The following is a 27,801-nucleotide window of genomic DNA, read 5'->3' on the forward strand; positions in this document are numbered from 1 at the left end:
AGGCTAACACAGCCTCCCCGAGGAGTAAACTCCAAACCAGACTCCAATAAAACGAGGAATCCCAGAACTTTAAATGATGTGCCGTTATATGATGCTCCATTTAAGGTGCTGATGTGATGATACCAAAAATGCCTTCCTTAAAGGGTTGCTCCCTGGTATACAGGCCTATTGCACAAGATACCCCTGGCACGTGCTAACAGAAGCTGAAAAAGTGCCCGAGTGGGGCCTGAGGCCGTTTATTGCATTAATGACCTGTTCGGAGTGCCAGGGCGGCTGTGAAGGATGCCGGGAGTGGTGCAGATAATTTATCCAATGGTGTCACAGATTTAACGTAGTGGCAATGCACCTGCTCCCCTGTAAGAAAACTAAATATTGCTATGGCAGTCTCTTTACAGCTCTTGGAGGAGACACACCACTGGCATGGCGCTATGCATCGCACGACCTGTGTGCAAACTTCATGTTATCACTAATGAGACAATGTCCATATGCCCCATGAGTCAAGTGCTATTTTCATGCCATAATGTATAATGGCGTAACCCAGCGCAACCGTCATGCCAAAATGCACACTGCACAGATAGGGACAGTAACGCATTGCATTGGCAGAAACAAAATGATATGTAAAGTTGCACTTCAGAGCAGGTACTATTGCCAGCATGCTAGCACACCCAGCGTGTCTATATATATATATATGTTTAAATATACATATTTAAATATATATATATATATATATATATATATATATATATATATATATATATATATACATACATATTTATATATATGTGTGTATATATATATATATATATATAGATAGATAGATAGATAGATAGATAGATAGATAGATAGATAGATAGATAGATAGATAGATAGACCCCATCTCACTTCTGCACACAGACGCTGTAGCACCAATGGATGTAGTCATGCGGATTTTTAGTATACAACTTCAGAGGCTGGCGCAGCCCAGTGTGTGCAAACCTGACTTCTGTCGCAGGCTCCAGCTCCGATCTGCCACAGATGGAGCTCCAATCACAAGCGAAAGCACGATAAAGTTGGCAGGGTTTCCTGGATTGCTTGCTGCTCCTGCCTTCATGGGGCTGTTGTGAATCAGATGAGCAACCGAGCAGCTTGGTTGGGTCTGGGCCTGGGCAGAAGATTGCTGTGGTTAGGATTAGGGCTGGATCAGGTGAGGTGTTCACCCAGTCACGAAATCTGCAGCTGAGGACCTTGCAGTCCTACGGGAAATACCAGAATACTAGACTAGCCGGTTATTGCAAAATGGAGGAGTAACGACGCAAAGACAAGCATTGGAAAAACCAATATGACTTGTATTTTGAGTCCTGACTAAAAACAATGTAAAGGTCTGCTGCAGTGAAAAAAATAATTATTTTATATATAAAATTCATCTATGATGGAAAAAATGTAATGTTTGATTTAGTTTACGAATGGAGTAACAAATGCTATCCAGCTGTACAAACAAGCTTGCTTGATGTACACGCAGACGTAGACGTCAGTTCACTCACCCTCACATACACACACACACAAACACACACATACATACAAGTGCTAAGTGGGCATTTCTTGTGGGAAGAGTAGGAGGTCTTTGTTGCATGAAAGGCCCCATAAAAATGAAACCGAGCGCCCGATTCTACAAGCTAACATAGACATTTTAAACCAAATATCTAAGTTTACAACTTTGGGAATATTTACCAGTAGAATCTTTATGTCTGCACTTGGGGCGGATTTCCACCCTAATAGCACTCATTGCCCCATTGTAGCCACAACAATCTCCTGTTGAAGTCCTTCTCAGAAATGCCCTTTGTGAATTCCCAAAGTCGTAAACGTAGACCTTTGTTTGGTTTGGTTTAGACCAAACATCTAAGTTTACCTTTGGAAATCTGGCCCAGAATATTTTAGAACAATCGCTTGATTAATATGGCGTGGTGCAAAGGTCAAAGCATTGCATGAGCTAAAGTCAGAAACCTACTGTATGCTTCCAGTTTCATTTCCTGAGCACTTCCAACATTTTATAACTTCACGAACACTCCCAGGGGCAATTCTGGAAATGTGGGCGAGGGATGGATTTCCAGAACTATTGCCTTCTTGTGAAATGTACTTGTGCAGATTTTTCATGGCGTGAAAAATCTGAATGAATAGATTACAAGGAATTGTGGCTGTTTGTGACATTTATTCACTGTGTATAAGCCTCTTCCTTACAAACCTATAACATTTAGCAGTGTTTCTTTCCCTTTCTTAGTTACTCCTGCTGTTTTTTCAATCTGCTCTTGAGTCCTTACTCGGATGCTCTTTATGTTCTTTTCACCAACGCCACCGTGTTCCGCTGCTCATTAGAACATTGGAATGCTGGGGGCTCCATTGAAAACAATGGAGTGCTGCAGGCTTTTACTGGCCGGTAAAAGCCCGCAGCGCCAACATTCCAATGTTCGCTTTGCTCACAGCAACAGCTGTGAACAAAGCCTCACGGAGCCCGAGGGGATTTAAATCCTCTCGGGCTCCGTGAACATTTTTTTTTTAATAGAACATTCTGCCCTGTGTGGCAGAATGTTCTAATAGCCTTAGAACCCGCCGTAGCGGGCTCTACCGGCTATTAAAGTCCCTCTCCCTTGTTAAATGCCCTCGCCTTCGGCTCGGGCATTTAACGCGGGGAGCGGGCCTTTAATAGCCGGTAGAGCCCGCTACGGCGGGTTCTAAGGCTATATTGGTGCCACTTCTCCTGCCTCCGCTGGTCCTCATGGGTTATGCAAGTGTACCCTGTGCTCCTTTATGAAACATCTACTTCAGAGATGTATCTGCTTATCCATCTGGGCAAGTGTGTTTTCCCACCCAGCTCCTATGGCTATATTCAGGTCTCTTCCTCATTTTCTCAGTCCACTGCTCTTGTGTCTAACATAGGCATTCCCCTCTGTTCCCTGATGCTTGATCGAGGGATCTGCCTGCTCTTCTGTTTTCTACTCCTTATTTCTTATCAGTCCCCAGTCACTGTCTTCTTGTGGCTCACTGGTTACTCCTTCATTCCACCTACATTTCAGTCCTATGTCTTGCTTCCTACAATCACCTATGTCTCACCTGCTCCTTACTCAACCACTCCAAGGATCTTTCTTCTGGACCAAACACCTATATCTTCTAACTTACTTTGACAAGCTGTCTACTTCTTATCACTTTCCTGCCAGGTGTTCCTGCTCCTCTGACTGCAGCCTGCGGATATAAAAATGCCCTTAAACAGTTCAGGAAAAAGATAAACAAAGCACAAGCATCCCTATTCACCAAACAAATCAATAAAGCAGAAACTTCTCCGAGCACAATAAAAAAAAAAGTCAGAAATCTAATAAAACCTCCAGTTCAAAATCAATCTGTACCGTGAGTTTGTTGACAACTTGTCTGTTTTCCTTTATGAAAAGGTGTTCAACATTTACTCACATTTTTCTAACTACACTGTTAACAGGGCTGGTCTCTTCTGGACAATCCCCCTCCCCCCCACCCCCCCTATTTCTTCCAGCTCCACTCTCCCTAGAGGACTCGGAGAGGCTAATCCTCATAGCTCTCTTCGGCTCTCCTCTTGGTCTGTCTCCGTCCCATATACTCAAAAGGGTATCCCAGTCTCTAAATCCACAGATCAATGCCCTCTTCAGCCTTTCTCTTGAATCTGGCCTCGTGCCCACATGGTGGAAGGAGGTGCTAGTCATTCCTTTTATAACATTTAAATGGATCTCTCCTGCCTTGCTAGCTACAGACCGATCTCACTTCTTCCTACCTGTGGGAAGGTTTTGGAATCTGCAATCTCCAGACCACAAACTTTATTGAGGCGAACAATGCACTACACCTATCTCGATATGTGTTTAGATCCGGATTTAGCACAGAGTCAGCACAGAGAGAGCACTTCTTGAGGTGACTGAAGTCATAAAAAACCCTCTTGATTTGGGTACTAACACCATTGTAATCTGTTTGGATTTATCAGCAGCTTTCAACACAGTGTCACACTCCATATTCTGGGAAAGACTGGATCAAGCAAGAATTGTTGGCACCACATGGAAATAGATTAAATCATTCCTCTCCAACCATAAGCAAGCAGTCTTCCTCCCCCCTTTTACATCTGGTTCTCAGGAGGTCATCTGTGGTGTCCCACAAAGCTCAGCCTTGAGCTCTTGCCTCTTTAACATCTTCTCTGGCTCCTCCTGCTGCTTACATTGTGCAGTGGGGCTTTAATGTGGTATCCTACGCTGATGATACCCAATTAATTTTTGCTTTTAAACATCTTAATGCCTGGGTCTCAGTCAATGTTCAGGGCAGCCTTTCAACAGTAGCCAGCTGGATGCCTGAAAGCTGCCTCTGCCCCAATTCTTAGTAGACAAAATTGTACACTGCCAAAATATAAACCTTATATAAATACCTCACATACATTTCGAAAGGCATCTAAACCTTTTTTCAAGCACTTGCCCACAAATACGTGGACACTGGCATTAAAATACTAAACTAGCCTAATTCTACAATTTAATATGGACAGCATTGGCTGTTCTCAATAATGTAAAATCGGTCAAAATTCTAAAGAGATATATTGAGGCCAACATTTTTGTAGGGCATGTTTTGAGTCTCTGCTTCTGAATTAACGTTGGGTAGTAATGGCAAATCCTCTGCTTAATGGAAGAAGTGGTAAACACCCTGTTGGTGGATCGCCCTCTGTTGTAATTACCTCTATGACATTAAACCCATGGAAGATGTCATTTTACTGAGGATTCCCCATGAGACAAGAATTTGCCAGTGGAGAATGCGTCCCTTCCTCCTCAAATCAAAGTATTTCCTATCTCACTTAATTCTTTGGAGCTTTATAATTTTCCAGTTTTAGTTTTCACAGGGAGCCCTCTAGAGTGCATTTCATGGTGACAACAAGGAACTCTGCGGTGTTGTTATGCAAAACGAGGAGGCCCTCCTGCTGAATGTGATGAGGGACCCTGGCATATCTCAGATTGCACAGATATTCATTGTTCTTGGGATCAATAGGGGCCCCATGAACGGTGGAATGCCCCCCCCCCACACACACACATGCACACACTGCACAGTTGTGCGTGGGAAAGCAGAGCGGCTTTCCTCAAGCTTTTAACTATTTTTTATTCCATGCCATTGCACACATTTTGCAAGGCGAGCAATGGCATGGCTTAGAGGGTGAGAGGTCCCCTCCAAAACAAGGAACCCTGGGGGCCCCCACACCGTGAGGACTGCCGTTACTTCCGTTACGCCCCTGAAACTCTGAAGAACAGAAAGTTGAAGTTTCACTCATTCTGAGTGAGACTCACACAGTTGGCTTGAGTCCTCACAGTAGTGAGAAAGTTTAGAAACAGAACTCCAGATGTAAATTTGCTTAAACGTCTGCTCTGTGCAGGGCAGAAAAGGAGACTGTGAAGCTTTCCTAACAAAGGAGAGCCCTTCTGCAGGCCTGGAACAACCTTTTCTGAGCACAGCAGACCAATATCCATATTATAGCGCTAATATATTTTCCATATTTCATCTGAACACCTGTGTTTTAGGCATTCAGTGTGAATTTGCACCTCTTTCAGTTGAGGCATAAACACTTAGGGGGTCATTCCGACCCTGGCTGTCCATGACCGCCAGGGCCCACGGAAGCACCGCCAACAGGCTGGCGGTGCTTCCAGGGCCATTCTGACCGCGGCGGTAAAGCCGCGGTCAGAAAAGGGGAACCGGCGGTTTCCCGCCGGTTTTCCCCTGGCCCAGGGAATCGTCCATGGCGGCGCTGCTTGCAGCGCCGCCATGGGGATTCCGACCCCCTTCCCGCCACCCTGTTTCTGGCGGTTCTTACCGCCAGGAACAGGATGGCGGGAATGGGTGTTGTGGGGCCCCTGGGGGCCCATGAAGATTTTCACTGTCTGCTTTGCAGACAGTGAAAATCGCGACGGGTGCAACTGCACCCGTTGCACCCCTGCAACTCCGCCGGCTCCATTCGGAGCCGGCTTCCTCGTTGCAGGGCCTTTCCCGCTGGGCCAGTGGGCGCCCTTTTGGCGGTCGCCCGCCGGCCCAGCGGGAAAGCCAGAATGGCCTCCGCGGTCTTTTGTCGGAATGAGGGCCTTAATCCTATTTTGACGATTTCTAATATTGTACAGACTTCCTGCAACATAATCAGTGCCAAAGGTCTCATGTCATAATTTCCTATGATGATACAATAATGATCATTTGGCAGCTCTGGTAAGAGCAAGCAGCGGCCACCGCAAATCTCAAGGAGATTGGAGGAGGGTGAGGGGGGGCAACGGTGGGAAATTAAATAACATTTTGTTTTTTAAATTCATCGGTTCCTGAGGCACCCGAAGGCCGCATCGCTCCTCTCCCGATGGAGCCCCAGCAGTCCCTAGGACACCAGCCCAGGCTATACCTAGCATGAGAGCAGCATCTGGATGGTTCTGAGCAGCTTGGTCTGCCACCCAGACAGTGCACTGGAGTCTGTGCAGTTTCTCCAACCCGGCTGTGCAACACCGCCGGCCTGGGGAAACCTAAGTGCGCATGTCAGTTTGGCCAGGCTAAGACGGCCGGCCAAACTGACATGCGCACTTAGTACACTCATTCCACTCCTCCCTTCTCCCATGTCCCAGACCCCCCCCCCAGCTGCTGAAAAATAAAACAATAGTAAAATATTGTTTTATTTTTCAGCTGCTGGCTCAGCCAGAGGGGCAACACTCCTTCGCCATTGCGAAGGAGCCGCCCCTTGTAAGAGCCCAGTGATAAGTATAATTCTTGGAATATGATGGTACTTTCTCAGGCTTACATAGAACTCACCCCACCTTTGAGTGGCACAGGAGCCAGAGGGGACCTGTCACTGGCTTATATCTTACTGCATTCCACTAAAAAGCTAAATATGCAAATTCCATGTCAGCTGGGACAAGCCAGAGAATCGTTAAATTATTTGCTGTTAACATCTGTGATGTTCTCCAAGACATCTCTGTCTATGTATGGTCACCTGCGATAATGACATGTATTACACGTAAGAGCTTCACCTCTGCTTGTCAGTTTCCTCAGCAGAGTCATCCTAATAGGCGGAAAATGAAGCCAAAATGAAACGAGACCGTGGGGGCTTCATTGACACACACACCATGCGGGGGTCTCCTGAGGACTCATTAAAAATTCACCTGAAGTCCATTCCCGTATGTGAACAGGAGTTTCTGTGTGTGCCCCAGAACTGATGAGTCGTCTCCCTGTCAGCTCTGCAGCAGCGCTTCTGCCAGCGGTTGCAAAATTACCGTATTAGCCAAAGGCAGGCCCCTTTTTAAAATCCAAATGACAATGAACTCACACCTCTGTGCTTATTAAAATCTGACATTTTAGAACGATATATTGTAAAGTAGGTATGCTTTAAGAAGGTCCAATGTCTGCTTCGCAAGCTATAATGAGATCTGAACCGCTGCTCCCAATGCATGCTGGTATATGCAGTCCTACAAAGACTCCGCACTCACTGCTTTAAAGTTTTTGCTGTCAAATACAAGTTCAGCCAGTGCTGGGCATTTCCCAATGCACCTGTTTCGTGCTAGTGGCATTGGGGGAAACCTTCCATGGGGTGAGTGGGTGTTTGGGGCGGATAAGACTTTATCCCTAGTTGAGGGAAGCTCCGTACAGGCTTAGGGACTCCCCCTTGGCTCAAAAAGTAAACAACCTTACTCTAAGAGGCACCTAAAGCCCCACGGAAATACAAAGCATTCCGAGTTCACAACTATGGCCCATATTTACAAGAATCTGGCGCATCAGCACTGATGCACCACATTTCTTGCGCCCCTGCCACCACCTAACGACACCATGGGTGCGCTGTATTTACAATACGGCACACCATGCCGCACATTAGGCCAATAGCATCAACATTTTTGACGCTATTGTGGCGCTTTGCTGCACTAGCGTTAAACATATTGACGCCAGTGAAGCAAAGTGCAAAGAGGCCCATTGATTTCAAAAGGTGTGTCCTTTTAACGCCTGCTTTGTAGATTTCATTGTGCCATGTTTGCGGGCCTCCTAGTGTTGAAACGCCCCCCTTGCATACATTATGCCTGATGCAGGCGTAATGTGGCGCCAGGGGTCGCAAAGTGGTGCAATGCATGCATGCGCACTTTGTAAATATGGCGCAGGATTTTGCCTCATTGAGACACATTAGCGTAAAAAAAAAATTAAGGTAATGTAGCGCAAGGAGGCGCTAGGGCCTTGTAAATCTGGCTCTATTTTGTTCTCTCTCTTCCAGGTTCTTTTTCATCCCTGCTTTCTCTCTTCGTCACTGTTTTCCATTCTTTACCTTTATCCTTCTTTCCACCTTTTCTGTCTTCCACTTTCTTGTGCTAGGTCAAAATCTGATCATGAAAAATAAGATCGTCCCCAAAAAAGAAGACTGGTTTGCTCTATCTGCAGCCACTGGCTCAAATTAAGCACTGGCTCTTTGGGAATTCTTGCATTTGTTTGGTTAATTTTTATGTTGAGAAAGTCATAATTTCAGGCCCAAGATTCTGGAAGCCATTGCTTTTTTGGAAATCTAAATATCTCCCCATCTTAAGGTTCTGGAATAATTGACTACAAAAAATGGAAGTTAGTAGTATCTTTAGATTTCACGAAGGATCCTTCTAATTTACTGTATTTACTCCGGAGACCACAACAAAATGAAACGCCGCCCATGGCAGCCTTAGGAATCCTATTTTGGTATTAAAAGTGGAAGGGGAAAAGCCAAGGAAGACACTGACAGAAAAACAAAATACATGTCTGCTAGTTTCCAAATAAGTCAAAAGTGCCAAAACCAGAAGCTAAAACTTTCACACAGAATGATCTTTAGATTTTTTTTACTCACATATGTGACTTTTTTTGTTAACTTGTTCTGTTCTTAAAACTGACCAAAAGGTGCTCATCTGGGCACTCCCCTTGCCAGCTCCATCTGTCTGCACCTTCCTGCCTCTCCCTCAGTTCCCATCTGGAGTCTGGCAATCAAGCAATTCCTGTCCAGTTTATCCCCGGGCCCTTGGCAGTTTAAGGGTCCAGTGACAGATGTCCCCATTGGATCCCATTTCCATTACCATACCTTCAGATCCAAGGTAGGCCTCAGCAAGGAACAGTGAACATAGCAAAGAGACAAGACAAACGGGGAACGGTGGCTCCATAGAGCCCTGGAATGGGGATAAGGGACTGTCCATAAATTCCTGTCTAGTGATCCGCTTCTTGTTGACAAAGATTCACCAAAATCCCAAAGGGGTGAAAGTGACAGTGCACACACATTGCCATAGGCTATATCACTTCCTTCGCCGCTTGCTCCACCCCTAGTCTTCTAATCTGCTGCTGATTGGCTAGAGGAAAACCAGGGTCCCCAGGAGAAACTACATTTAACAGGGCTCTTAGAGTTTTGTGCACTTTATGTTCCTGCTGTTGTCTCCATGGCACTTAAGACCTGGGGCTGCAGGTCAGAGGTTAATTTGTAAACAAAAAGGTGCCCACATCTGTACTCTGAAACACGGGGCTGCTGCCTTCAAATGTAAGATCACAGAATACTGAGGCAGCCTAATCCTAAAGCCATCTCGGACTTGTTTCATCTATTTACAGCCAGTCCCTGCTCCTTCCTTCAGCTCACGCTTGCAGCTTTCTGCTTTCTCCCTTTGTGACGCTTTTCCTCTTTCTCATATGTGTCTTTTGCTCGCAGTAATTGCCTGATGCAGAAAAACAAGTGCAGGCCCTCAAAAATAAGTGCCAGTGACACCGCACCGGATACCACCTGCTCCAATTAAGCACTGCTGCAAGCAGTGGAAGTTGTAACAAATGCCAAGTCCAGGGTGGCATACCCCGAAAACAGACATCAGTGCTGTCCTACCGTATCCCTGCATCGTTCTGCTAGTCCCGGAGCCTGATTGATGCCTAAAATATCTTTCCTTTGCTGCACACACAAGACTATTCGTTGCCACAGCTCAGGTCTCTCTTCTGAAAAGCGTTCTCCTGCCTTTGTCCTCTGCCTAAAAACATCGCAGACCTCCAAAGTGTTTTCTCAGAGAGAATAATATATTTGTAACAGATTGCGGTGTCAATTTAAATGAGTCTCGGCTAATCTGTTGGAGCAATCCGAAAGCGCGCATCTGCATTAGCATCGCCCCAGACGGCTGTTTCATCCCAGAAAATATGCACGCGTTTTTTGGCGCGCGGCATCCTCTACCGGGCCTGAATGACAGTCTCGTGAGCGGCCCTGGATGCGAGCACCGCGCGCCGCCTGCAGCCATCCATCACCAATTAGCGACACGGGAGATGGAGGCAGACAGCTTACTTCACAGCTACCATTATTAATTGCGCCACTTTGGGGCTCCGGCACCCCCCAATTGAGGGATAATGAGGATGGATGAGGCTGGGCTCTCGAAAACTTCTCCAAGAATCTAAAGACCTTATGCAGAAAGCGGAAATTCAGGCTTGAGCAATTACACCTCAGTATCATGTTTCTTAAGGGACGAGTTTTGTAGGAACGGAAGACGCCGTCGCTGTCAGCAGAAGCGTTTCAGGTGCAGCTAACTGGTTGGGTTGACGTGACGGGCTCGGTTTTGCTGATTCTTGCCCAGTTTCATGAAGTGTAGATGCCCCTGTTCTTTGGGTAGGCCCTGTCACCTTCTGGTCCCATATTAATCCCAGTGATCTATTTAGACTTGTGAATCAATCAATCAATATTTGTAGAGCGCGTCTGTTCACCTGTGAATGTATCAAGGCGCTGGGGGGAGGGGCCTCATCCGAAGAGCCACGTCTTGAGGTTCTTCCTGAAGATGGTGAACGATGGGCTTTGTCTGAGGTGCAGGGGGAGGTTGTTCCAGCTCTTTGCTGTGGTGTAGGTGAGGGATCGTCCTCCGGCGGTGGTTTTGAGGATGCGAGGGATGGTGGCCAGGGCCATCTGGGCAGAGCGGAGGGATCTGGCAGGGGTGTGGAAGACGACGCAATGGTTCATGTAGGCTGGTCCTGCGTTGTGCATGGCCTTGTACATGTGGGTGAGAAGTTTGAAGGTGAATCGCTTCTTGACCGGTAGCCAGTGGAGGGTCCTGAGGTGCTGGGAAATGTGTTCTTGATGAGGGAGGTCCAGAATGAGTCTGGTGGCGATATTCTGGGTGGGTTGAAGTTTTTTGATGTTCCTAGTTGAGGGGCCGGCATAGAGGGCGATGCCATAGTCGAGCTTGCTAGTTACTAAGGCATGGGTGACTGTCCTACGTCAGTCTGCTGGGATTACTTGCTGCACCATTCAAGACCCCTTCAGCAGGTACAGTCACAGTTAAAACCATCATAGGCCTGAACCTGGTTGTTTTTGTCTTTAGTTATTAATCCGCAGTTGGGGATATTTTTGCATGCATGCAATGCAGAATGAGTTAGAGTTTTCCTGATAATTAGGCCACAATTTTTACACAAAAGTGATTCCTGTTTGGGAACAGTTAGGAGGGAGCAGGCTGTGGTCCTCTGATGTACCACTGCTTGCTCCACCCGATAGGCCCAATACAATTTCCAGTGACCACCTTGAGTCAGGGCTAGTAAGTGATCATTTGTGTGCATTCGTTTCTGTGGTCAGAAGGCACTGACGCATCGCACTGTGAGTCTTAATTAGGAGAGGGAGTGTGCCTTGATACCCTTCACACCATTTATCTGCAATTCACAATCGATCTCAAAAACCTTTTTACATGTCGGTAAGACTTTTCTGACTCATAAAAGGGCTTTACTAGTTTATAAAAAGAGATTTTCAAGGGTTAATATGTGCTTTTTTTTAAAGTCGGCCCATCCGCACTTGTTTTCAGGGACCAAGACTCTTTCAGTCCCTACTATGTATGTCCTGTTAAAATCTATCTATCTATCTATCTATCTATCTATCTATCTATCTATCTATCTATCTATCTATCTATCTATCTATCTAGTCACAAACATTTCCAGACCTATAGCTTTTTCTGCTTTGACAGAGGACGGACATTTTCGCGGTGATTGGTGAAGAGAGTGCAAAAGAAAAAAGGGGGGTCCAAAACATATTTTTTCCACCAATTAATTTTCCATATACTTTTGTATTGTGCGGTCCGTGAAAACGGCTGAGTGGATTTCAATGAAATGTGATAGGATTATACATTATGTTGTGCAGACAAGCCTTTTGGGACAGGTAGATGTAAGGCATTGTAACTTATTTATATCTGTTGCCAAGGTAGTTTTGCAAAATTTCGCAGTATTTCGTAGAAGTAGACCGGTGCATATCGATGACAAGACATTATGAGATTGGCTAATAACTGCCTTTACAAAAGTTAAAGGCAGCCATAGGGGGTCATTTTGACCCCCGCCGGCGGCAGAAGCCGCCGGCCTGGCGGGAACCGCCAGAAGACCGTACCGCGGTCAAAAGACCGCGGCGGTCATTCTGACTTTCCCGCTGGGATGGCGGTCGACCGCCAAAAGGCCGCCCGCCCGCCCAGCGGGAAAGCACCAGCAACGAGGAAGCCGGCTCCGAATGGAGCCGGCGGAGTTGCTGGTGTGCGACGGGTGCAGTTGCACCCGTCGCGATTTTCAGTGTCTGCCAAGCAGACACTGAAAATCTCAATGGGGCCCTGTTAGGGGGCCCCTGCAGTGCCCATGCCAGTGGCATGGGCACTGCAGGGGCCCCCAGGGGCCCCACAACACCCGTTCCTGCCATCCTGTTTCTGGCAGGGAAAACCGCCAGAAACAGGATGGCGGGAAGGGTGTCGGAATCCCATGGCGGCGCTGCTTGCAGCGCCGCCGTGGAGGATTCCCTGGGGCAGCGGGAAACCGCCGGTTTCCCTTTTCTGACCGCGGCCTTACCGCCGCGGTCAGAATTGCCCCAGAAGCACCGCCAGCCTGTTGGCGGTGCTTCCGCGGCACTCTGCCCTGGCGGTTTTCAACCGCCAGGGTCAGAATGACCGCCATATTGTTTTAAGCACACTTTGGCTGTGTCCTGCAATAAACCCTTAGTTCTAGGTAAGTATTATGTTTTATATATTTCCCTACCTGATACCACTTTTACATAGGTAAGGAAAATTATTTATAGGATTCTATATATTTAAAAAATGTGCAGAGTACTGCATACTCGAAATGCACAGTACTACACTATATTTCACAAATATAGTTTACTAGAGTGTATTTTGAAATCTTTACATAATAAATTATTTTCAAAAAAGTCTATAGGGTACCACAATAATGTCTAAAAATTAAGGTACCACTTAACTTTTTGTTCCTGAAAAAACACAATTCTTCCTAAGTTATTATAAAAATATATAGAAAAATAGAAATACATTTCTCTATCTATTACTTCTTTGGTGAAGTGGTAATAGATAGAGAAATTTATTTCTGGTTCAATTTAGTGAATTGCCAATAAGTAGGAAACCACAATAAAACCTACTACTTACCTGTACCTAAGCCCCTAACCCAGGACTTAGTGAACTTGAGCTGAAAACAACATTTGTGCCTGTTAGGTTTTCTAAAGACAGCCATTACCCAATTGGATGCTGCCTTCTCATTGGAGTGTACCGTGGTATACAGAGAAGTTACTGTGGTACACAGTGGCATAATATGTAACTAAGCATTTTAACACTTATAGCTTTAACACTACTTACACTATTTACACTTACTACCAAAAGTTATCACTTCCACCTCAAAATCTATATTCCTGCCACATTACATCTTTCATCCCTTCACACACTTTCATGCTATGTCTGTTTCAAGTAACACACTCCACGCCACTCCACATCGCTCCACTGTATGCTATTACACTATATGCCACTCCACTCTATCTCCTTCCAGCCCACTCCACTCCACTGTATGCCCCACCATTCTACCCTATTCCACTCTACGCCATTCCACTTGGTGAAACTTCACTATACAACACTACACTCCAGGCTATTCCAATCTATGTTGCTCCACTCAACACCACTCCATTCTATGTCCTGCCACTCTACGCCAGTCTACTCTGCGCTACCCATCCCACTTCACTCCACGCCACTCCATTCTACACCACTCCACTGTATGTTGTTACACTCTGCTCCAAATCTACCACACTCTAGTCTATGTCACTCCACTGTATGCCCTGCCACTCTACACTACTCCACTCTACACTATTCCACTTTATGCCACTTCACTCTACACCACTCCAGTCTACATCACTCCACTGTATGCTATTCTGCTGTATGCCACTCCACTCTGTGCCACTCCTCTGTACAAAACCTCACTACACGCCACTCCACTATATTGTATGCTATTACACTGTACACCACTCCACTCTATGCCACTCCACTCTACCTAACTCTGGTGTACGCTAGTCCACTGTACACCTCTCCACTCAACGCTATTCCACTGTACTCCGCTACATTGTGCCTCACTCCACTCTACACTGCTCCACACTATGCTGCTCCACTCTACACTACTCTGCTGTATGCTGTTCCACTGAATGCCACTCCATTTTACACTATTCCACTCAATGCCACGCCACTGCTCACCACTCCACTATATGCTGTTCCACTGTACGCAACTCCACTCTACGCCACTTCACTCCACATCTCTCTACCATACCCCGCTCCAGTCTATGCCACTCAACTCTACGCTATTCCACTCTATACCACTCCACTGTATGCTATTCCACTCTTCGCTGCTCCAGTGTATGCTTTTGAACTGTATGGAGCTCCACTCTACGTCACTCCACTCTGTGTTATTTGTTAGACCTGTCAGCCTTGGGGTGGTCTTCCCCAACTTTGTGCCTTCTTCCTCCAATTTTTGTGACCTAGTTTTTGCTGACAATTAGGACTCTGCACACTTTACTACTGCTAATCAGTGCTAAAAGTCTTGTGATTTCTCCTTTAAACATGGTAACATTGCCTTATCCCCAATTGTCACATTTAATTTACTTATAAGTCCCTAGTAAAGAGGTACTAGATGTGCCCAGGGCATGTAAATTCAATGCTACTAGTGGGCCTGTAGCACTGATTGTGCCACTCAAGTAGCCCTTTAGACATGTCTCAGGTCTACTATTGCAGAGACTGTTGCCCTCATTCTGACCTTGGCGGTCTTTTCGCGAGACCGCCGAGTTACCGCCGCGGTGAAGACCGCCGACCGCGGCGGTATGCCGCTGTGCGCATTCCGACCGCTGGGAGCGTTCCGCCGGGAAACCGCCAGCAGCCACACTGGCGGTCGGCGGAAAAGTGGAGACTGGTCAACCTCCACCGCCACGCCAGCAGAACACCGCCCACAGAATTACGACCCACATATCTGTGTGGCGGTCTTCTGTTGGCGGTGTTCTGTTGGCGGTCACCTCCCCATGGCTCCCGTCGCCTCCCGGAGGACCAACGCACAAGGTAAGTTGACCGTCCGTGAGGGGAGGGGGAGGGGGGGTGTTGTGTGATGTGGGCGTGCATGGGGGTGTGCGTGTGAGTGTGTAGAGGGGGTGTGTGAGTGCGTGTATGCGGGCGGGGGGTGCTGCTGTGTCTATGGGTAATGTGTGCTGTTCGGCAGGTGCGCATGTCTGCATGTATGTGTGCGGGTATGTGTCCCCGTTGTGTATGTGTGTGTAGGGGGTGTGTATATGTGCATGTTGGGGGTGTGTGCATGTCGGGGTGCATGTATGTGCATGTCGGGGTGGGGGTGGGGAGGGGGTTCGTACCACCTCTGGGGGGTGGCAGGGGGGTGGAGGGTGTGGGGGGAGGACTCGGGTGGGTAGTGGGGGGTGGGGGAGACCCCTATCAGTGCCAGGGAAGGAATTCCCTGGCCCCGATAGTGCTTACCGCCATGGTTCGCATGGCGGTTCCCGACCGCCAGAAACCGCGGCGGTAGGCAGGGTCATGATACCGTTGGCGGTCTTGGGACGACCGCCGGGCCGGAGTGCGCAAACTCCAGCCCGGCGGTCATGACCGCCGTGGCGGTCGGAGTGGGGAAGTGGCGGTCGATCGCGGCGGTGACCGCCGCGGTCAGAATGCCATTTTTCTGACCGCCGGTCTGTTCGCGGTCCGACCGCCGCCTCTCCGCCGACCGCCAAGGTCAGAATGAGGGCCTGTGTGTGCAGTTTTAAATTGCTATTTCGACGTGAAAAAATAAACTTGTTGTCAGGTACAAACCTCCCTTTTCAATACATATAAGACATCCCTAGAGTAGACCATGGACAACCCAGAGGGCAGGGTGCAATATACTTCAAAAGGAGGACATGTACTTTCAAGTGTTACATGCCCTGATAGTGAAAAACTCTTATATTAGTTTGTCACTGCTGCAAGACATAGCCCTTCCATAGAATAACATTGGAGTTGCCAGATTACATTTTATAAATGTAATTTCCCAATGGGAAGAGATAACTAGTTAATACTTGGTGTCTCTGGAATTCTAATTAAAAATCCTACTTTAAGGTGAAGTCTGATTTTAAATTACAGTTTTGAAAATTCTAATTTTACAAAGTTGGCATTTTCCTTCCTTAGCCATTTGGTGACTGTAAACTGTACCTGGGCCTGTGGACACTCTGCCAGGAAGAAGGGCTGCTGTGCTGCTATGAGGACTGCCAGTCTGCTTGGCTGCACTCTGTTGGACTACTGCCTTGCTGTGTTGCTGCTTTGATCTACTGACCAGCTGCCTGCTGCCCTCCTGCATGGGTGAGAAGTACTGACACATCTCCTCTGTTGTGCGACGCAACTCCTCCAAGCAGAATCAATGCATTCTGTTTCCTGCGTGGATTGGACCCATTGCAACAACCCACAACTACACAATGCATCCTCGGCGACCCTCACATCTCTCGTCAATGACAGCCTCGACAATGGTGCCGGACTCTGCATCATACCTGACGCATCACCCTGACTGCTAGCCTCATCCCCAACACCGGACTTGCATTGCAAGCCCCATTGATGGGATCCTTGATGATGCCGTAGGCCCTTGCATCACAGCCTTGCCACATGTCCGAGTCAAGGCATCCGTTTGGCTGTGCAATGCATCTCTGACGCAGATCCTGTCACCATTCCGCAAACCAGGATTTAAGGTGGTCTGTTCAGCAGGCCTAACTGGTTCCCTGTAGCTGGCCCGCCCTCCATTGTAGTTGACCTGAGCTCGTGACTTTGTCCCAATCCGGTGTGGCCAGATATCCACAGTTGGAGCTTTACTCCTTAGGGCACTATTTTAAGCAAACTTTTAAAATTGAATATCTCTGGTTCTACTGTTTGGACATTTGTTATTTTGGTCTTGTTTTATGTATTAAAAAGTACTCTGTTGTTTCTGACTCTAATTTGGGCTGCTATTGAGGTGTATTGTCACTGTGGTACTGCTTGAAGTTTTGACAAATACTTTACACATGGCCTCCGAGTTAAGCCTGACTATTCTGTGCCAAGCTACCCGAGGGTTGAGTACAGGTTAATTTAGGGTTTGCTTGTGACTTCACCCTGAGAAAAATTATGGTTGCTGCTTAAGAAGATATCCCCCCCTCAATCAGTAACCCAATTTCTGAAACATTCCCACTATAATTGCCCCCTTCAATGAAAGCATGAGTTCACAATTAGAGAATAGTAGACAAATGAAGGGGATATAATTGTACGGACAGCCTGACATATGAAGAGACTGTATTATTAGAAGGACTTAACACTCAGATAGTCCTATACTTTGCTAATAATGCAGGTTCTGGCACCTCAACCAGTTTTTAGTTGGTTGCCATGAAGACAAAAATGGGGGCAAGACAACTGATAAAGTAACCGGCTCTATGAGGCAGCATGAAGAATATGTTATGCGCTGTAAGGAGCTTGGTGCATTGCTCAGGAGGGGTTTGCCTAATTTGACTTCCTTCTTGCACCACACACCTTGAGACAGAAAAATGGCGATTAGCCACTGTGTTGGTCACAATAGAAAAATTTCAGTTCTTCTACCAACTGTTACTTATTGAGGATGAGAAGTTGGACTGTCACACACGCCCTCATCACCAGCAGACTGGAGTATGGCAACGCACTCTATGCCGGAATCAACAAAAAACTCACCCGCAAACTGCAAAACAACCAGAACGCCACCGCCAGATTGATCCACGACCTACCCCGACACTGCCACACCTCGCAACACCTACGTACTCTGCACTGGCTCCCCATAGAGAAAAGAATCACTTTCAAGATCCTCACCTATGCACACAAAGGCCTCCGCAACACTGGACCAGCCTACCTTAACCAGCGACTCAACTTCCACGTACCCCACATGGGCCTATGCTCAGCCTAGCTCCCTCTTGCAGAAGTACCCCACATCCGGAAAACCAGAACAGGAGGACGCTCCTTCTCCTGCCTCACAGCCACCACCTGTAACACCCTACCCATCCACATCAGACAAACCACCTACCTCTCTAGCTACACAAAGGAACTGAAGACCTGGCTCTTCTAAATCCACTTCCGATACACGCTACACTCCCCCCCCAAGCGCCTTGAGACCCTAACGGGTGAATAGCTGCGTTTTATAAACACTGATTGATTGATTGGTTGATAGGCTCCTGGCATAACAGCTGCAGAGGGGTGATTCACAGACACATACTCTTCCCATTATGAACAGGCACAAGAATGTGACACACCGAAGCAGGAATAAACAGGTCTTTGATAGTTATGTGAGAGAACTGTGTTCGCCCCACTTTTCCACCCAGTACTGGATCCAGAGCAAATGCCGACTAGTTGCTGGGTGGCCGGATTGACTGATGACCAGTGAGACTGGTTGCAGTCAGGATGCCCACAATCACTACTCATGTTAGCTGTAGTGATGGAGTAATTTGCCTTTCTTCTCAGAAACACACTGTAGGCTATAATGGTAGCAGGCAGCATGTGAAATCGTTAAACGCCAATGACATGCTAATGCATATGGAAAACCTGGCACAAATGGTAAATTTGCTACTAGAGTGTGTAAATCTATTTCGGCTGGATCCATCTATGGCCTTAAGATGAACTGGGCTAATTATTCACAGTGGCCTCATTAAACCACAAATCTGGTGACCTACTAGCCACTTTCACCATAATCCACCATTTGTATAACAATATTGAGCTAAAGACATCGACGACACTCACTGAATCTAGGCAGAAGAATGCAATGTGATGTCAATGGAAATCTGGGCAGCATTACAGTTATTGTCTATGAACAGGACAGCCCTGGCAATGATGGTCCTACTATCAAGGTGGCTACATATATTCCATGGATACATGTGAACTAGGTCTGAGCGAAATTCACATAATTTATCTTGTGGAAATTTTGCAAAGTGGCCCGAAAATTACACAATATTACATGGTATTACGTGAAATGTCAGGTTTGGTATCTAGAGCAAAATGCATTCTCGTGTCCATTTTTGGTGCAAGGATGCATTTCATGCTAAAAAAAATAGAGCAAAAGTACATGTGGCATGAACAACAGCAGCTTGCATTTGCCTAGTTATGTTCTGCCTGTGCTTGACATGTCCAACTTGGCCAAATGGCATAATTTCTGTAACAATCTTAACTCAAAATGCCAAGAATTACACAAGATTACACCGGCGTAAATGCAAGTTTGTCTGGGTCTACTGTGAACCTACCTGTAGACTTTTTAAAAAGCCTAGGAGTATACGAACCCATATATTATGCACTGAGGTGTTGACTTAACTGAGGGCCTAATTTAGATTTGTGCTGAGGGGGTACTCCATCACAATAGTGATGGATAGCCCATCGGCCGAAATATGATCCCATAGGATATAATGGAATTTATATATAGGTCGATGTGTTATCCGTCACCGTTGTGACGGAACCTGTCGGCCAAAATCTAAACCAGGCCCTATATCCTTATCTACACTGTAGTGGACAATGACTCCCTTCCTGATCTTTTTGGTAGCACCCTAATGGTGGTAATTGATTAACCTGACACGCATAAATACTCCAAGCTCACTAGATGCCCCATAATGAGTTCTTCACAACTACCAGTCAAAGGTCCCTGAAAGGGCTACTTGCGAAGAAGAATAGGTGACTGGGAGTTGGTCCAGAATGGCAGGTTTTGACTTTACAAGATGGAGAAAAGACCTACAAAGTACTGCATACACAGTTTCTACAATACAGTGGGATGGCCAAGGGATCCAGAGACAAGTGAGCATCATTCGCAGATACACCAACAATTTCCAACAGCCTAACTGATTGTTAGCTAGAGAATAGCGAACTAGACAACCACTCAGATATACTGTGCTCCGGAAAGTAGCAGGTTGTGAGCTATTCTGGTAGTTGTAACAACAGTGGAGATAGATTAGGACACAGGCACATCTGGCTTCAAATGGTACAAAGCATGTCCACATATCTCCAAAACATCTAGCAGTGCCAGTTTGACCAGACCACCATATTGACAGTGGCATTAGGTAGATACAGGACAGTGGTCAAATGGATGAGTAAAGAAAGCTCTAGACTTGAGGAATGTCTAACGGATTTAAAAGAGTGGTCTAGCATGGAAGAAATTTGTGTGAGCCCAGTCCGGTATGATGTTGTGTTAGAAAAAAGTCTTACTGAATTGGAAAGAATTATTAGAGGCATTTGTGCACCCTCAGTATGACATGCTGCCCTGAATGTCCTAACTTACCTACAGTATACTTAACAACATATCAAACATCACAGAAAATAATTGGGAAATTAAAATCCATTGTTATTGAATGATGTGTGGTTAAGTAGATCCGAAGCAACCTCCATTGCTGACAATCAATAGAGGGGGACAGAAAAGGTTAGAAGGACATCAAGAGTTTTACCTTCTGACTTAATAATTTCACGAGCATAAAATTCCTTCTCTGGGACAGTGTGGAAGGCTGTGGCCAAGAAGGGTTCCACAAACTCAGACATGTTGATTTCGCAGCCCAGCTGAAGTTTCAAACGTAATGGCAAAAAGCTGTGAGTGAGACTACTCTGGTAATTGTAGGTGCCGCATGTCGCATTGTGGCACATGTTGATGCCTTTTCCTGCTGTTGTAGTTTACCTCCCTAAAACGTTTTTGGAGGCTGTAATCCATCAGCAGGGAAAATTTGCAAAGAGCAGCCTAGAAGGGCTCCATAAGGTCTGATGCCTTGATTTTCTGCTGGACCCTTGAACTTTGCTGCAAAAAGCTCTAGGAAGAATATAACAAGAAATCTTAACCACAGAGGTTGAGTCTTTGTCAGGTATAATGGCACCAAAACAAGAACATTTCAGAACTTTAGGTAGAAGTCTATAACTTCTCACTTGTTCTCCAACATTTTGCAAAGATTTAGGGACTGCTCCTTGGCCACAAGGCTACAGTTCAAGTAGGAAACATATTTAACATATTTCCCCCCACTTCCAACCAAGTAAACTTAGCAGAGGCTCCGTCTCTCCTTTGCATAAATCCTTCAAAAGCTAACCTCCTCTACCTAATGAGTGGCAGACTAGAAACACACTTGTGCAAGGTGTCCCCATCTGTGGAGAATGGCTCCCCAGTGTCTATAATGTTTTTTCTTTTAAAATTGCTAATTGTCAGAATCTTACCTTGGTAGCCAGCTAGCAAACCAGAAAGACAGTGACAAGCAGGAAGGATGTTGTTTAAATAAATCTTTGATCTGAGGGAGTGTGTTACAACTCTCTGGATGGGGGTAAGTGTGAAAGAAAGAGGTTAATCTGCAAGCTGTAGAGGTGCTACCCAGGGTAAGGTATTATTGCCACCCGGACGAGCTAGTTTCTGAAAGGAAAGGAAAGCTGCAACCGTATGGAAGTCATCTTTACAGCATATATCATTATTTGTATGTTCTTTAGATAGTTGTAGGCCCCAAGAATGACTTTTCTACCTATTTATTAGCACGCCTTATACTTTCTTAGAACATTAGAATGCTGGGAATTCCATTTAAGGGAGTGAAGTGGATCAGGACTGATAATGCTGGTGTAAGCCTTCTGCTCCAATATTCCAATATTTGTCTTTCTGTTTCTCCCTTTTAAGGTTAGAACATTCTACATTCCGTGGGTGGAATGTTCTAAGAGCCATATAGCTTTTCCAAGAGCCTTATACCTTTTTCCCTCCAGCTATCCCAGTTGTTAAAGGCCCTCTCCCTCAATATAGGCCCTTGTCTACGGCTCGGACCTATAACTAGGGTTCAGGACTTTAAACAAGCAGTATAGTCCTCAGCTGCTGGCTATAAAGCTCTAATAGCCATCGGTGGATGTAAAACAAGACCTACTTTACAATTTTGGTTAAGTAGGGATAATAACATAACAACTTTAGAAAAACATATCTTTTTCAAGGTAAAAGAATATATCAACTTAACACTCCTGTAATGGGAGCTAGATTTCCGTATGTTGTTGATGTCCCTAGAACCAGGTCCACCAGGCACAGATATAAAAGGCTGAAGCACTAAGGTAAATAATAAGAACATCTTAAACTACTTTGCCCTTGATTGTTGCTTCTTGCAGTTGGAATTTCTACTGGATCTATTTCTGGGTGGCCTTACTTAGCCCATTATTCTTCCCTGATGTCAGAGGGATGTTTGAGTCTTGGTATCTACTTCTGTATTAATCTTCTTCTTCAGTCAATAGCCAGGGAGGATTTTTATGCTTTGTAACTTTTCCTTCGAACTGAACCATCTTAAGGAGACACTTGACACTTGTCAAATGGTTTATTAAGTGAAAGGTAGCACCATGGCTACTGTGAGGGGTAGCCATCTCCTCAAGGCCATCAAGAAGGAAACTTAACAGTTATGCTCAGCATCCGCTCTTTGACAGACTGTTCATCCTAGTAAACCCATGACCATGGGTGGGAGCACAGACATTTTTATTGATGGGTAGAGTTTGATAATGCACAAACTAGTGATAACCCAGAAAACACATACATCTTTGGGCATTGACTAATGTTTTGCAAGCGTGGTGGTTACTCCTGCAAAGAGCAGAAACAAGTCAATTTTAAGTACATTTAAGTGAAATAAAAGGTCGTGAAGAAAAGGGTGGGAAAGAATAGTACACCGAATATTTTTCTGGGTGAAGGACTTCACACATGGAGAAAAAATGCTCATCTCATGGAGAGCAAAATAAAATAATAAAATTAACTTTTGAATCTTTCTGTTAAGCTTGGTACAGGAGATTGTCCACCAGGTAGACAGTCTACTGAAGAACGCATAGACCCTTTGTATGAGTGGCTGTGGTAATGGGGTGCTATTTCCCCAACATCAGAGTTGCTGATTCCATGGATACTGGTCACTTTGGTGACAGATAAAGTAGAGTTCATTACAATAGGGACCCAGGGTGCGGGTCTAGGAATACCTTTAGGATGATTTGATAATTGCTGGTATCTATAATGTGCATGTGTATTTCTTGGGGTCTGTTTTGCCAGGATCTCAGCTTGGCCTAAGGTTCCAACTTCCTCTCATTCTTTGTCACAGAGTAGGTCCAAATTAATCAGTCCAGTCAATAAGGTAATCTTACTAGGAGATTCGGCAGGGAGAAGTAGCATATGCTAACATCTTCTCTGGAGATATTTGCAAACATGGTACACAGATGTAACAAGGCCTCCTCTTCAATAGGACCCACCCCAGAAATGTTGTCATGGCTCCCTATTTGGTTAAGTCTTGTAGCTAGCGCTTCAAGGTTAGGGGGCTAGTGGTACCTTTCTGCTCCTGTGTAAGTATCTGGGCTCTGACACAGTGGCATAACAAAGGCCCCCACAGCCCCCATGGTGCGGGGGAGCCCGAGTTCCAGGGGGCTCCCTTAGCCTAGAACACTAGTCTAAGCATTCCTGAGTGAGCCGGGGGTGGGCTTCAATTTACTTTTCATGGGGCCACTCAAGTTTCATTACACCACTGCTCTGACACTATAATTGAGTAAGTCTGTGCTTGATTTTGATACACAAAGGAGTCTTTTATATCAAATAATCTTTGATCACATTAGTGCAGATCTAGCCAGTTGGGGTAGTAGTTTGTTTATTTGCCTAAATTACCACCATTTCTTTTTCAGTGAACACCTAGATTTTTATTTTTAGCTACACTGACACTTTCTATAAGCTGGAAAATCTGAACCTCTCCTTCAACTTTTAAAAAAACCTTATTCTGTCAAGAAGACTATCTCCCATGTCAGGCTCCTACCTGTTCGCAGGGGTGAAACTGACACCACAAGGGTTCCCTAGTTCCTGCAGGCCAAGCAGACCTGAAGGTAAAGAACTGGCCTGACCTACCGGGCTGAAGGGACGTTAACTGATGAATACCAGGCTGCCACTGACTACGTCAGGCTGTCTTTGCCTATGCTCAGCTTCTACAAGATAATAACAAGCATTTTAGTTCTGCACGCTTCTTGTAGTATGAAGGATGACAATGATACAGTTGTTCTATAGATTTACCTAGTATCCCTTCTCCCTTTTCTGATTGGTGTAATGCTGTGTTTAGGACCTTTTCACTGCCTCTATAAATAAAAATTTACAATATCAGTTCTAGTAGTGGACATGTACGTAGTTGATACTAATGAGTAATGCTGGTAATGTTACTAACACATACCTAAACACATGCAGCAAATCACGAGCAACATTGCATCCATGGAAGTTCTTCTAACAGTTACACAATATCTCTCACTCAAGGTCCATATGAGGATAATAGTGCATACTAAATGAGGTCCTGCTATACACTTGATAGGCTCATCCAGAATCCATGAAAAAACAGTTATGCATACTCAGTAATGAGAATTGTATACGCCTTGTTATGCAGGCTCCTTCAGAATCCATGAAAATTCAACATAGTTAGGTGCATTCAATAATGCTCCTTGTATACGCCTTGTCATGCAGGCTCATTATACACAGTTCATAAATACATTTTAGTTTTGCCACAGTTTTGAAGAATACATCAGTTTTTTCACTACTAACTTCCCCTTTTTATATTTTATAGGTCATGGCAGAAGCAAGAAGCATGATAAACAGCAGTGTCAACAATCCCAATCAGATAAGTAGTTATAAATGTTTCCAGAAAGCGCTACAAGCTTGTTATCCATCCACAGAGGTTTCCATCTTTCTTAAAATGTTCTGTTTCTTCTCTCTTGCAGGATGCGATAAATCATCCAGGCTGAAGGAACAGAAGCTGAGAACCCGCCGTGACCCCAGTCGAGCCCGAAGCCAACACTATCAGAGGACAGAAATGCAAGAGCGACTGGACAGGAGTGGGATGCGGAGAACAGGAGAAACTCGGAGACGCGGACCGCAGGGCCAGAAAACTGGATACAGGTGAGTAAGGAAAGCAGGGAACTTCCTGAATGATGGGCAGTCATTCATGATGCAGCATGCAGCCTTAAAGCTGCGCCCTCCATTTTCTTAAAGGGACCCCTCGGCTCCCCCTGACAAGCAGTGTATGCAGCGTGCCCGACAGTACACCCAAAGTCCTCCACACAGGCTTGCGTTTGTCAGGATTCCGACGATGAAAGAGAAGCACAAGGCGAGGGACGTGTACATCACATGCAGGTTCCCGAGTCCAGTCTTCGGGTCCATACCCTTTCCAGTGGATAAAATAATACATATCTGTTGGACCTGGCTTTATGACAGGGACATCCCCAAACTTTTTGCCTCCTTCCTCCTATTTTTTCTGACCTGTTGTTGTTGGCTTTTGACCTCTGGGCACTTTACCACTGCTAACCAGTGCTAAAGTGCATATGCTCTCTGGGTAAATTGTACTACTGATTGGTTCATTCATGATTGACTATTTAATTTACTTGTAAGTCCCTGGTAGAGTGCACTACATGTGCCAACGCAGGTAGATTAAATGCTACTAGTGGGCCTGCAGCACTGGTTGTGCCACCCACCTCAGTAGCCCCTTAACCCTGTCTCAGGCCTGCCATTGCAAGGCTTGTGTGTGCAGTTTCACTGCCACTTCGACTTGGCATTTAAAAGTACTTGCCAAGCCTAGAACTCCCCTTTTACTACATATAAGTCATCCCTAATGTGTGCCCTAGGTAACCCCTAGAGCAGGGTGCTGTGTAGGTAAAAGGCAGGACATGTACCTGTGTAGTTATATGTCCTGGTAGTGTACAACTCCTAAATTCGTTTTTTACACTACTGTGAGGCCTGCTCCCTTCATAGGCTAACATTGGGGCTGCCCTCATACACTGTTGAAGTGGCAGCTGCTGATCTGAAAGGAGCAGGAAGGTCATATTTAGTATGGCCAGAATGGTAATACAAAATCCTGCTGACTGGTGAAGTCGGATTTAATATTACTATTCTAGAAATGCCACTTTTAGAAAGTGAGCATTTCTTTGCACTAAAATCTTGTTGTGCCCTTCAATCCACGTCTGGCTAGGTTTAGTTGACAGCTCCTTGTGCATTCACTCAGACACACCCCAAACACAGGGTACTCAGCCTCACTTGCATACATCTGCATTTTGAATGGGTCTTCCTGGGCTGGGAGGGTAGAGGGCCTGCCCTCACACAAAGGACTGCCACACCCCCTACTGGGACTCTGGCAGACAGGATTGAACTGAAAGGGGGCTCGGTGCCTTTCTTAGAGACTCTTTGAAGTCACCCACACTTCAAAGGCACAACTTAGTATAAAACAGGGCCTCTGCCCTACCTCATCAGACACTTGCTGGAGAAGAAACCTGAACCAGAAACTACATCCTGCCAAGAAGAACTGCCTGGCTGCTCAAAGGACTCACCTGTCTGCTTTCTACAAAGGACTGCTGCCTTGCTGTTGCCCTGCTGCCTTGCTGAACTCTTGTCTGGCTGTGAAAGTGCTCTCCAAGGGCTTGGATAGAGCTTGCCTCCTGTTCCTTGAAGTCTCAGGACCAAAAAGACTTCTCTCTTTTACTTGGACGCTCCATGCGCCGAAAATTTCGACGCACAGCTTGTTTCACGGCGAGAAAAACGCCGCACTCCGACGCTGATCGACGCGACGCTCTTGGGACGATCGAAGATCCGACGCACGGCCTCGCAAGGACAACACCGCCCGACCTCTAGAGGAGAAATCGACGCAACGCCTGCCGTGAGATCGTAATTTCAACGCGCAGCCCCGCAGATCGAAGTCTAGAGGAGAAATCGACGCGACGCCTGCCGTGAGATCGTAATTTCAACGCACAGCCCCGCAGACCGACGCGCAGCCGGAGAACAAGCAGGAAAATCCACGCACAGACCCGGGACATCTGGTAATCCCCGCGATCCACAGAAAGAGACTGTCCGCGCGCCGGAAAACGACGCCGACTTCCCCGCGTGGAAAATAACGACGCAAGTCCGTGTGTGCTGGGGAGAAATCGACGCACACACCCTTTTTCCACGCACCTCTTCCTTTATGGCCCTCTGAGGAGATTTTCCACCAGAAACCAGGTACTTTGTGTTTGAAAGAGACTCTGTTTACTTTCTAAAGACTTAAGACGCTTTATATCACTTTTCAGTGATATCTTTACAAATTCATATTGCAACTTTGATCGTTTTGACCTGAAGATACACAGATAAATATTATATATTTTTCTAAACACTGTGTGGTGTATTTTTGTGGTGTTATGCTATGGTGTTGTATGATTTATTGCACAAATGCTTTACACATTACCTTCTAAGTTAAGCCTGACTGCTCGTGCCAAGCTACCGGAGGGTGAGCACAGGCTGATTTTGGATTGTGTGTGACTTACCCTGACTAGAGTGAGGGTTCTTGCTTGGACAGAGGGCAACCTGACTGCCAACCAAAAACCCCATTTCTAACATTGGTGATCAGCGGTGAGGATAGGACTTGTGTTTGTGCAGTGACATACAGTAGCTAAGTATTTCACTACCTACCCACAGTTGAAGGTCAACTTGATTTTTCATCTTTTTTGGCTCTTGGTTCTCTGATGTCCTCCTGGATATACTATTGATATTTTGGACTTTGGATTTTGGTTTTTGCTGATAAGATCTTATCAAAAT

Source organism: Pleurodeles waltl, chromosome 10 (genome assembly GCF_031143425.1).
Source record: "Pleurodeles waltl isolate 20211129_DDA chromosome 10, aPleWal1.hap1.20221129, whole genome shotgun sequence".
Lineage (NCBI taxonomy): Eukaryota > Metazoa > Chordata > Amphibia > Caudata > Salamandridae > Pleurodeles > Pleurodeles waltl.